General features: G+C 30.9%; 1 long non-coding RNA gene across 1 annotated transcript in view; it reads right to left on the bottom strand.

Annotated features, from left to right (window-relative positions):
* Positions 1–12,888, bottom strand: part of LOC134711936 (uncharacterized) — a 65,031-nt gene extending 52,143 nt beyond the window's left edge. Inside the window, exon 1 of the long non-coding RNA XR_010106247.1 lies at positions 12,778–12,888. This is a non-coding gene — a long non-coding RNA (uncharacterized LOC134711936). The remainder of the gene's footprint in view (positions 1–12,777) is intronic.
* Positions 12,889–13,746: the final 858 nt, after the last annotated feature.

Genomic DNA, 13,746 nt, shown 5'->3' with positions numbered 1-13,746 from the left:
GAAATAAATGTTACAAATAAAGCGTTGTTGTATTAATATACAAAAGTTAGATATGATACCATTCCGTAGGTAATACGACTTAAAACTTCATAACTGGTTATTAGGGATAGGTCCAAACCCCACTCTTATGTTACTCTTCAGTACTTTTTATATCACAAATAGTAAATGTATCAAATACAAATAAAGAACGAACATTCAAATTTAGGTCATGGATTCGTCACAAGCATGTATAGACGGAAACGCTTACATTGTCAACGCCCCCCCCCAACCCCCGAACGACTCTGCTTTTAAAATCATACAATTAGTTCAGTTTGTGCATGTTACATTGATTTGTCATCTTATAGAATCGTGTATGCTGTTAAAGAATCCCCAAACTTTTATTGAAATAAGTGATAGCCAATGTTAAGTATAAAATATAATTAAAAAAAGCAGGATCAAATGTCAAAAGGAGAAAAGGCATGGTAACAGGCAATAACAAAATATACCGAAAACTACAGATGGAGCAATTGGGGGTAAAATCACAAGATTTCGAAGGATAAACAGTTCAAAAACATGGAGCGTATAATTACAAAATGATATTAGACTATGGTGACCTACCTTTGATATCAAAGAGCCTTTTTGCAACTTCATCACAAACAACGATGCACCACAAAATTAATAGAATATAGAACATCGAGAAAACACAATCAAAAGGGCCAGCTGAGAACAGAAGACTGACATACTTTCGTAAAAATGTATCTGATTTCCGTAGATACTTCCATATAATAAGTTTCATATCTGTCATTTGCTATATGAGAACTTAGTAAAACTAGACCAACTTTATATGATGTAGCTTCACGGAATATGCTTAAAAGACAATATTGGACAGGAACAAAATGGCATGACAATTAAACTCATCTAGCGTTAATAATATTTATGACCTTAAACAACAGAAAAGTCTCTGTACAAAATATTAATCTCCAAAAACCGCCTAAGTTTGGACAAGTTTAATATATTTAACAGGCACTAGGAAAATTAAACACCTTTTTCCCTGACGATAAAATATTAAGATAGACAATCACATGATTTTAGACACCCTTTTCTTGCAAGCACGACCTACTAGTATATAGTCAGGATATCTTAAAAGACAGAAATGCACGAAAAAAGTACAGAAAACGCATTAAACGCATTAAATAAATATATTAAAGAAACAACATACAACTTATTCAAGTAACACAATGCTGGGTTAAACCTAACATCAATGAATGCTTCCATGTACTGAAAGAGAGCTCAACATAACCAAATTGGAACATAATGTTACTCTATATTGAGATTTGAAATCGAGGAAGAAACCATACTGCAACTTAAACTACAGAAATAACGACGATTTCGTGTAATAGCAAGCATTTAAGTCTTGCTTCAAAGTATTAAATGTAAATGAAAATTTACAACTTTGAGCGCCAAAGAGCATTTCTGAAAAAAGTAAAAATCTAAAAAATAAGGAAAAAATTATACAGAAAGACCTTTATTATATGGCACAACCAAACGCTCAAACACATCAAACGAATCGAAAATAACTGTTCCTGACTTGGTAAAGGCATTTCCTTATGTAAAAAATAGTATACTAAACTTGAAGTTGTCTTTATCAGAAACGTAGAAACAAAACAACAAATGGAGGCCGATGAAGTGAAGAGACATTAGCAATCGCAATGTGCTTCTAGTTCAGTTATATATTTGAGGAGCTATATGAACAAAGGAATAGCAAATCTATCTAGGGTAGAGAGGTATTGCGAATTTTATAAATCATGTCAGTACAGAAGTATTGACAACTTATCTGAATGCATTCAGAGACTTGCATTCGCCCTCGGTATGCTTTAAAGTTCAATTAAATGACTAATTCAAAACAGTCCCAAGTTAGATGTACATGATTTAGATGGTCACTCCAGTTTCTGAACCTGAACATTTTAAACGCGTTAATACACTTTACCGTTGAAATTTTGGGCCAAGAAACGTATCTTAGAAAATAGTTTAACTATTGAATACAATGTTTGCTAACTAACATTCAATATCATACAATTTTCTTGGATTATTATAGTCCTATTGATTTTCATTTGAATTGAGCTATACATATATGCGTAATAACTTAAGTACGATGAATCATTGAAAAAACATTTTTAAATTTCAAGGATCAAACTGTAAACAATTGTCCATAATACAGTCTTGAATTTTATTACGTTTTTTTTTAGGTACCGACACATAAAACTGCGCAATTTAAATCAAAAACGAGTTTATATTTCATATGCATATCAAATCGTATTCAAGTATATTTATCAAAAATAAATTATGACCAAGTAATGTTTGCAGAAAGAAAACCTTGTCAGGTGTGTAAATTACCAACGGAGGAGTGTATACTGCATATGTTCACTTAATTACCTTCTATAAAATAATTGACTCCTCATAGCACCTTTGGAAATATATCATAAAAGTATATACTTATGTTTTTTTCTATCTAGAAAATACTATCAAGTGAATACATACTGCTACGGGTTTTTAAAACATTTTCTTTGTGTTTATTTTAAGATCATAAAGTAGAAAAAAAAAAAATTATAATAGTGTGTTCACCGGACGCACGTTTCTTCAATAAGACTCATCAGTGACCCGATATAAAAAATGGTTAAAATGCCAAATAAAGTACGAAGTTGAAGAGATTAAGGATCAAACAAATATTGAAGGGTTTGCCAAATACTGCTTAGGTAGATATAGGAAGATGTGGTGTGAGTGCCAATGAGACAACTCTCCATCCAAATAATAATTTATAAAAGTAAACCATTATAGGTCAATATACGGCCTACAACATGGAGCCTTAGCTCAGTCTATTTCGGGAAAGGAAATTCTAAGTTTTTTTTCAACAACTCAAATATTGTAGACATATTTATCTATTACAATTACTATATCAATGATATCTCATGTCAATACATAAGTGCTGACAACTCGGATGGTAAAATTATTGGGAGGACCCATCAACCAACAGTACAATAGACCCAGTGATTAAGATGACGATACATTTTTTACAGTATTACAATCTTGACGACAGCATAAGTCGTAACTTTGAAAGTTCTCCCGAAGGATTTATTACCCTGATCCAACATACTTTTCAGACATTAAAATCTAACGGGAGAGCAATTATTTGCCAAGTGGTTAAAAAAATAAAAATACAACTGGTATACATATATTATTTTTATAAATAGATAAAACTACTCCTACATTTCATCCCTAAAATATAATTTTGTTGTGAAAATATGATTCAACATGCAGGATTTGATGTTAAAAAGTATGGTTTCACTCCTGAATTTTTGCGGATATATAAGGTCAACACATATAGGAGTTGCCCTTTCATTTTCTTAAAAGACATGTTATGATTACCATGACGCGGATGAATAATTCTTAAAAGACATATGTTATGATTACCATGATGTTGATGAATAATTTAGTTTGGTTTACCCGAATAACTTCAATTTTCTTTAATAGCCTAAGGCATGATTCTTTTTGTGATTCCTGTATAAAAGTTTGCTTAAGAATTATACACGACAAGTGACCATTACGAGTAATGATTTCTTTGTTATATCTGCATCGCATTATAATACGTCACAATTTCAAATTCGAAATCTAGGTACTTTGCGGTTGTTTTCAGTAACTGCCAACATTCTACGATACTGTGTTTTTTTATGACATATTTTAGACTTGTATGAATCTCTGTTTAATTCATTAGCAATTCTTCATCACAAAGAGCTTAACACCTTATATAGACACTTACAACTGCGAAAAAACTACTCAAAGGCAAAGCAGGGACTTCAAATAACAAGCTTGTATTGTTCACATTTACTTATAATTGATCTTAGTCAAAGTAAACATTTCATTTTATCTTTAAGTTAGGCCGTATTGGACTGGCATATAACTTCATTTTCATATTTATTTAATTCTGCTGGCTATAAAAGGTGTTTAAATGACTTCATCAGTTTACACTGGCTTTTTTATGTTTCTAAGATATTCAATTGGGAGGCCGATGTGTTATTTTTATTGTCATTTATGGGACCAATTCACCATTCATAAAAATGTGTTGTAGATGATTTAGAATCTGAATCATAGATTACTCATTGTGTCCTGCTTATTGCAGATTAGTTCCCTTATTGTTAAGAAACAGTGCTAATCTGGATAAACTTCATAAAATCCATTTGAAACATTTTTTTATTACTTTTTTTAATAACTGACTCCCCTTAATTCGGTACGAAATAGGGACCTTATTTTGAACCTTAATATTAGAACTATCATGGACGTAGTATTACGAAACAATTGTCCCTCACATATATTGCAGATGATTTAGATATATCTGAATCATAGATTACTCATTGTGTCCTGCTTATTGCAGATTAGTTCCCTTTTTGTAAAGAAACAGTGCTAATCTGGATAAACTTCATAAAATCCTTTTGAAACATTTTTTTATTACTTTTTTTAATAACTGTCTCCCCCTTAACTTGGTATGAAATAGGGACCTTATTTTGAACCTTAATATTAGAACTATCATGGACGTAGTATTACGAAACAATTGTCCCTCACAATGATGATGTTATTACGCCTTGTTTTAGAATAAAATTGAGAATGGAAATGGGGAATGTGTCAAAGAGACAACAACCCGACCAAATAAAAAAACAACAGCAGAAGGTCTCCAACAGGTCTTCAATGTAGCGAGAAATTCCCGCACCCAGGGGCGTCCTTCAGCTGGCCCCCAAACAAATATATACTAGTCAGTGATAATGAACGCCATACTAATTTCCAAATTGTACACAAGAAACTTAAATTAAAATAATACAAGACTACCAAAGGCCAGAGGCTCCTGACTTGGGACAGGCGCAAAAATGCGGCGGGGTTAAACATGTTTGTGAGATCTAAACCCTCCCCTATACCTCTAACCAATGTAGAAAAGTAAACGCATAACAATACACACATTAAAATTCAGTTCAAGAGAAGTCCGAGTCTGATGTCAGAAGATATAACCAAAGAAAATAAACAAAATGAAAATAATACATAAATAACAACAGACTACTAACAGTTAACTGACATGCCAGCTCCAGACTTCAATTAAACTGACTGAAAGATTATGATTTCTTCATATGAACATCATGCACAATCCTTCCCGTTAGGGGTTTAGTATCATACCATCATAACATATATGAGAAGAACATAACCCGTGTCATGCCAACAACTGTTTTTAAAATAAATCTGTTTAGTTCCGATGCAAAGACCTTATCAGTGACTGAATATTAACGCCAAAATATGCAATCTTTAATGACTTGACAACAGTATCGTAATTATATCCCTTCTTAATAAGTCTATTCAAAGGTTTTATAAGTTTCTGAGGTGAAAACTGACACCTTTGTGCTTTATAAAGAATATTTCCATAAAAAATTGGATGTGAAATACCTGAACGTAAAAGAAGTCTGCATGTTGAGCTATATTTACGAATGATGTCTTTATACCGATGATAAAATTTAGTAAAAGTCTTGACTAGTTTGTTATATCGAAAACCCTGGTGTAATAATTTTTCAGTAATACATAAATTTCTCTCGTTAAAATCTAAAACACTGTTACATACACGAGCGAATCGTACAAGTTGAGATATATAAACACCGTAAGATGGTGACAAGGGAACGTCACCATCTAAAAACGGATAATTAACGATAGGAAATGAAAAATCATCCCTTTTATCATAAATTTTAGTATTCAGCTTTCCGTTATTGATATAGATACCAAGATCGAGGAAAGCTCAGTGGTCATTGTTAGTCTTGTATTATTTTAATTTAAGTTTCTTGTGTACAATTTGGAAATTAGTATGGCGTTCATTATCACTGAACTAGTATATATTTGTTTAGGGGCCAGCTGAAGGACGCCTCCGGGTGCGGGAATTTCTCGCTACATTGAAGACCTGTTGGAGACCTTCTGCTGTTGTTTTTTTATTTGGTCGGGTTGTTGTCTCTTTGACACATTCCCCATTTCCATTCTCAATTTTATGCAATTTATCAAGTACTTCCAACGAGAATGCATATTTCGCAGTTAATTGAATATATGCGTTGGTGTCAATAAACATTACATCATCATTCCAAAAAAACTGTGCGGCAGTTGTTTAGAAACCATGTATTGACGGAAAATTTTACTTAATTTTATATGAATTAAGGTGAAAGTAGTTTACTGATGATCAAATATCGTAAGACGAAAGGGAAGATATATTTTGTAGTAAAACTGGTAAGACACACGAGAATGTGAAATATCGTATGTTTTTGTTTACTCTTATTTGTTTATGGAGCTAGTTCAGAGCTGTCTTTTAAATCTTCCATTTTGTCTTGATAACATTTATGATTTTATTGTTGTCGTTCAATCTGTTTTCAAATGCGTAACCACAAACGGAAACAGGTCTTCTAACCGTTCATCCGTTAGTCAGTCCGATTGAAAACTTTCGTCAAAGATACTTGGCTTGTATAAAAGGGAATGACTTAATATTTTGTCTGCAGCTTTATAATATTGTTGTTATAGTGAGTAAACAATATTTCCGTCTACCTTGTAGCCAATTTCCCCATTTATCCATTGCTGATATTGTGGATTCCTCTTTATTCTTCTGGGACCAATTTTGGAGATATTTCGTGTGTACAAGTAAAACACGAATTTAAATGTTCAACGAATTACAAATTACAAATTATATATAATATTGTATGATGACTTTTGAAATCCACTAAACCGATTATCCACGAAAATTCAAGTTAATCTCTATCCCCGAAAATGTATACAAACGATATAAATGAGTTAATGGTGGTTTAAATTTTACTGCACTCATTCTACAAGGACAATTGTATGTAAAAAAAATCCTAGCCTCTATATAAGGTACCAATTCAATATTTTGTCTGCAGCTTAATGATATTGAGTTGTAGCGACAAGACATTTTTGGCATATAACGTGTAGCCACTTCCTGGTTGTCGAAATTTTTAAAATTTACGCCACTCATTGTACAATGTAAATGTTTGTCAACTTTTCCTGGCTTCAAATGAACTGATTGATTTTGATATTTTGTCTTGATATTATCAGTAATGCTACGGTAACATGTTACCTCAATCATTGCATTACGCAGGTCAATAGTCTGTATAGGTTTTGTTATTACCAGAATTTATATCATTTGACTTTCAATTTCTTTCATTTCTTCTATAATAAAGTTCAGTTTCCTCCTGTACTTTAATTTCACCAGCCCAGTTGTCAGCACCTCTATTTTGACATGATTATCATTGATATGGTCATAACCATAAATTAACTGTTTACAAAACTTTGAATGTTTGAAATATCAAAGCATTTCTACCGCGGAATATATCACTTTAGCTGTATTTGACAAAATGTTTAGGAACTTTTGGTCCTCAATGCTCTTTTACTTCTTATTTTATTCGGGCTTTTTATTAACCTTTTTTATTTGAATGTCACTGTTTGGTCTTTTGTACACGAAACGTGCGTCTTGCGCAAATACAAAATTTCATTCCTGGTATCTACGATGAGTTTAATTATGACACTGCTGAATTGAATCTGAAGTATATCTATCTACATATAAATGTAGGGGGTATCATTTTATGCCGAAATACTTTGAGATTGCGTTCAGAAGCTTTGACGATATGTATTACTTTACTTTTTTATGGATACATTTTATTATTTCTCTGACCTCAAAAAAAAAAGAGAGGGGATGATCAAGAATAATTTATCGGCAAAATAATTCATATTCCTGCCAGAAGTCACGAACCTCTTGTTGCATCCTTTAATTTGTTATTTCAACAATTTAATGTTGGCGCACTGTAGTCAATAGTAAACAAGGCAGATGGAGAATTCCCTATCGTAAAACATGTTTTACATAAAACATATATTTGCAAAAAGACGCATGCAGCAAGGGAGATCAATTACAGCCAGAAGTGTTTATAAAGGCAATCAAAATTTGAAAATGAAAGAAATGACCGTTCGAAATACAGCATCTGCATATAAATTTAAAGATTAAGATAGATCAACTGAGTTGATTTTGAGGGGTAACCATTTCCGTGAATAAAGAGTTATTCTCGTAATTACGATTAGTATAAAAAAAAACCGAGACACCTCGAATTATCAAGGATACATGTTTTAAGAACACAGTAGATTTTAGAAGGTATTATATCACCGAGGAGGAAAAGAAATCGGTGTACAAGTATTTTTCGATCATTAGGTGACAAAATTGGTTAAAAATTTCTTAAGTACATACGCCACGTTGTGGTACTGCACATATTTGTAAAAACATCAAGTTTCAGAAAATGACTGTGTGTGAAATCAAATTAGGGACAATGTTCGTTTCCTCATAATTATTAATAAGTGTTTTTGCGCTTCGAATTCATTTTAACATCATATCCTAAAATAATACCTCACTTATTTTTCCAAAAAATATGGTTACTTAAAATACTGTTCGGTAGATAGTAATGACTAGGAAGTTTACATTGTATGTATACATTATTTTCTAAGAATTTTGATGACGCATCCGGACATCAATGGTGATCAACCAATCAAACGTAGATTTGAGCAATTCATATAAATAGGTAGGTTATGAGATACCCTACTTTTCAAAACAACCAGACGACAGTAAGGAAAACGTCCTTCAGGAATTAAGAAAATGGTTGGTTACAGATAATATAATTCCCCTCGACCTTTTCCCCCTAATATAAACTTCTAGGATTGAGATCAGAACAGTTAACCAACCAATATTCTATATTCTCGAACGTACAACTTGCATTTATGAAATCCTGTTTTCTTTGCATCTAATTTAAGATCATTTACATATTAGCAAATATAAATTATGCAATACTGGTTTGAGAAAACTTTCCGCTTACTCGTTCTATTAATCGTCCATTTGAATATACGGAAAACCCTGACAAACTTTTGCAAAATTAAAAAAAAACAAAACAATAACTATCTAGACTTTGGCTCTTTCATCGTTATCTTTAGTATTTGCAAAGTTAAAAACATGGTCTGTGCTACATTCTCCTAAATGATTAATTACGTGAAACGACACACATGTTTACAAATATATAGTGATAACAAATTATGTGATATTATTTGACAACGAGACAGAGTCGGGTGACTTGGATGTAAGAAATCGTTTAACATGTAACAAGAATGGTGAAAAATTTTAAACCATCGTTGGCTTAATAAATAATTTCTCAATGACAAGAAGTATTTGAAATTTTTCGTTGTTTTTGAAACATTACATTATATTTGCGCAAAACATAACCATTACAATGATTAAAGGGAGATAAATCAAAATGAAAAAGAGAATATTAAATCTTGAAAGGTGCAAAGGAAAAATGTAACAATTCATACTTTAAATTTGAATGAATTTAAATTCATTATTGTTTTTTGTTCACAAGACCATTAATTTGAAAGATCTATTGACATATATAATGTGTAGTGACCACACTTAAATCTTGTATTGCTGTAGGTCACCATTAGGATAAACAAGTATACCTTAAGTAAAATATTAAATCAAAATTAACTTTGAAAAAAAAGTTTTTTTAGCACGAGACAAGTTCAGCTATTACTGACGATTTTTTCGCACCAAGGCGTATTTTCCACCTGTTCTCCAAAAAAATAACAGGACCTACAGCGGTCTCATTTTCAAAAAGTCCTTTTTTCGTTTATTGTAAGTGTTGTTTTAGGTTAATACATAGTTATTTAACTTGTAATCAATTCAACAGAAAAGTAAGAAAATGAACAACGTACCATTGGATATTAAAAACTCACCAGTCGACATAACAAATATGTGACTACATGTACTATCTTTGATGAGTTTTTACGTACGTTATAACTTTTTTTTGTATTGATAAAATTTCTGATTTAATTTCATTTTGATTTCTAAGAAAGTCATACAAAAATCTTATTCTTATTATTTATTTTTGTGTTTCTTTTTCTTAAATAATTGTTTGAAATGGTTGTTAGCAACCAGCTTGGAAAATATAGACACCGATATTAACTAAAAGAGAAAAAAACACAAGCAATAAAAGAAGCAGAGAAGACAATACCACTGATCTTAGATATATATATATAGTTATCAAAGGTACCAGGATTATAATTAAGTTTACATAAGACTCATCAGTGACCCTCATATCAAAATATTTATTAAGCCAAATAAGTAAAAGGTTGAGGAGCATTGATGATTCAAAATTCCAAAAAGTTGTGCCAAATACGGCTAAGGTAATCTATGCCTATAAATTCTCCTAAATAACTGTAATGGTCAGCAATACCGTACGTTAATGTAAACTAAGTAGAACAATATTTATTTAGTGACTTTTAAAAAGATAAAAATTATCATATTTGTTCACAGGCACTTACATACCTCATTAGGTATAAAGTAAAAAAATTCTGAGACAAGTGCCTGTGTATTTGTTTCCATACACAAAGCGAGATAACTTTTGTTTGAAATTAGTAAAAATGTAATAAATGAAGTTTCCATTTAGATTTAGATTTAAAAACAACGTAGAAAAAGCATTAACTGAGATAATGAGTAACAACGTCAAGATAATTTAAAAAGGACAGATTCAATAAGATATTTCCAACATTAAAACGGAGTTATTTTAAAAGGATATATAAAGGCAATCTTTAAAAATAATAATATTCCAAATCACAATAAACTATTAAATTTATTGTTTGGAACGCCATATTAACAATGAAACAGAATATTGTTGGTACACATTGACACTTATTTACTCATAACCATGTCCTTTGACTTTTGATGAATACTTGTCTCATTAGCAAACGTTTTAAAATGAAAATAAGATTGATAATTTGAATAAGACCGAACAAATGTTTCAAATATTTATCCGTGTCAAACCGATGATTGATTGGTTTTTGTTTGTTCTATGTCTATTGGTAAATGCTTTTCAGCACATATGCCATACTACTAAGTATTTATCAACAAAAACTTCTCTATCATTATATTATTGTCAGTTTTGTTCATAATTTGATTGATATATAGTGTTTTGTGTACTGTAATTGATTCATTTAAAGGTAATATATCAGTTTAAGATATCAGACTATTGCACATAAATGACACACTTCTTACTGATGAACCATCGAAAGTAGTAAAAACCTGCGGTTACATTATCTTATTTAATTGATAATATTTTAATATAAATAAACTCATCATAGATATCAGGATGACATTTGGTATTTTCGACAGACGCACGTTTCGTCTACCAAAGACTCACGCTCGAATCCAAAAGGCCAAAACATGTACGAAATTGAATAGCATTGAGGATAAAAATTTTGCCAAATATAGCTAAGTTAATCTATTCCTGATGTAGAAAACCCTAAGTATTTAAAAAAATCAATAGTTTTGTTAACAGTTAATTTTTAAATATGACCATATCAATGATAGTTCATGTCGGCTCAGCACAGAAGTGCTGACTACTGGGCTGGTGATATCCTTCGGGAATTTAAAACTGCACCAGCAGTGGCATCGACCCAGTGGTTGTAATTAAACTCATCATAGATATCAGGATTAGTTTTTGTATTAACGCCAGACGCGCGTTTCGTCTACAAAAGACACATCAGTGACGCTCTGATCCAAAAATGTTAAAAAGGCCAAAACAGTATGAAGTTGAATAGCATTGAGGACCAAAATTCCTACAAGTTTTGAAAATACATCTAGTAAACTATTTCTAAGGTAGAAAAGCGTTAATATTTCAAAAATAAAGTTTTGTAACACATTTTATAAGATCTCTCATTGCCGAACAATGTCTAATTTTACTTAAAGTTGACATATGTCATTGGAAAAAAATATCTTGGAGGTTCAAAACACTTATAATGGAATGACTTTTGTTTTAGTTTCATATTGAAATTAAAAGACACACACTTTGGATATTGACTATACTTTGAATACACTTTTAAAACATGTCTAACGTCTTGATAATTTTTAACAATTCTTTTTATCTGTCTTATACAATGTTTTTTTTATAAATTTTGTGTTGGTAAAGTATTTTTGTTTTTAATATTTGAAATTGACTCAAAATTGAAAAATAAAACAATGAATAAATATAATCTGTGAAACGAGAAAACTAATACATAGTCCCTATATCCCTTTGTGATCCTCATTAAACAAAACAGATCAACTATGAAAAAACCAATCTCACAGATCAAGGTCTATTTGGAATTTCAACTTTTATGAAAACATCTTTGAATATTTTTAATTAGACTTCAAGATGTATAAAATTGATTTTTAGAAAATGATGTTAACAAGCGTTCAAACTCTCTTCTACTTAAGATCAGTATTGAAGAATACCTGTTGAAGGGATTTGACACAGATAGATCAACCAATGAGAACAGCTGTTGTGTATTTATTTATTGTAAACAATATGGTGTACATTTTACCGAAAACCCAAATATGTTAATAGGTTAAAGGTCGGTTAATTTTTGAAAATACAGTTAGTTTTTGAAAAATCTCTCCAAAACCCGAACAAGTAAATTATTTTAGGACAACATTATAATACTTGTGGACGATGTGTGAATATCTTATAATATTAAATTACTACGATTTACATATTGTGTCGATACGTTTGTCTGGAGTATATGATATGATTAAAAGACAGTTTTATACTATTCATTTCAGTACAATGTTTTATGACCTTATTCTAAGAGTAATTTTTAACATTGAATTCAGACATATTTTCATTACAACTAAACATTATCAACTAAAATACTTACTACAATTATTTCAGACTTAGAACAGATACATTTTATTACTTCCCTAACCCTGTAATTCGCGGAAGAAGCATGTTTCGTTATTCTACGAAAGCGCCATTACCTGTTGTGAATTAGTGTATTTTTAGATTTGAATACAGTTTGAATGTTTCTAACATGGTTATGAAATTTTACGATTAGCGTCCTAGAACTTTACTGGAAATGGAAGAAACGCTTTAATATTCTTTATGCATATAACATTTCATTAATATTATGATAATAGACACTATGATAAATGAAAAAAAAAGGTTTGCACTTTGTCTTTGATTTACCTATAAATATATATATTACGGAAACAACATATGGAAACAAATGTACTGACTTTTAAGATATGTTTTCACAACTTAAACAGAATATATAATTATCAGAAACATTTAACACTTCATGTTGAAAGTGGTAATTTGTTTTTAATAAAACATCGTTGCAAACCCCTCATTTGCAGTATTTTGAAAAAATAACGGACTTATACACATCCGTCATACATGTGGGAGGTTAAGCTAGCTACACAGAAGGTTTAATCTGCTTTTTCTTCGAAAACTGTCTATACCAAGTCAGGAATATGACAATTGTTTTCACTTGTTCCGTTAATTGGGGGCTTCTGATTTTTTCAATTTTATGCACTTCATCTTTTTGAATTTGCATTATAGTTCGGTAATTTCGTTTTAAATTTTGCAAATGACATACATTTCCATATTTTTGTATACATGTATTTATAAATTAATGTTTCCAGATAAACTTGTGTTAGTTTACAACTTGAACAGTTAAATATTCTTGTCCATTCGCAATGGAGTTGTGTAAGTGTTTTTAATTGCATAGTCCACTTCATCCTCCTATTCATATATTGTAACACTTATGTCTCAAATCAGAACTAACAGTGATTGTGGATTTATGCATGATTCGGTGTGGGAAAACGCAAGCATTCTTCTGTTCCCT

The sequence above is a fragment of the Mytilus trossulus genome, chromosome 3 (genome assembly GCF_036588685.1).
Source record: "Mytilus trossulus isolate FHL-02 chromosome 3, PNRI_Mtr1.1.1.hap1, whole genome shotgun sequence".
NCBI lineage: Eukaryota > Metazoa > Mollusca > Bivalvia > Mytilida > Mytilidae > Mytilus > Mytilus trossulus.
This window is presented reverse-complemented; position numbering and strand designations above follow the sequence as displayed.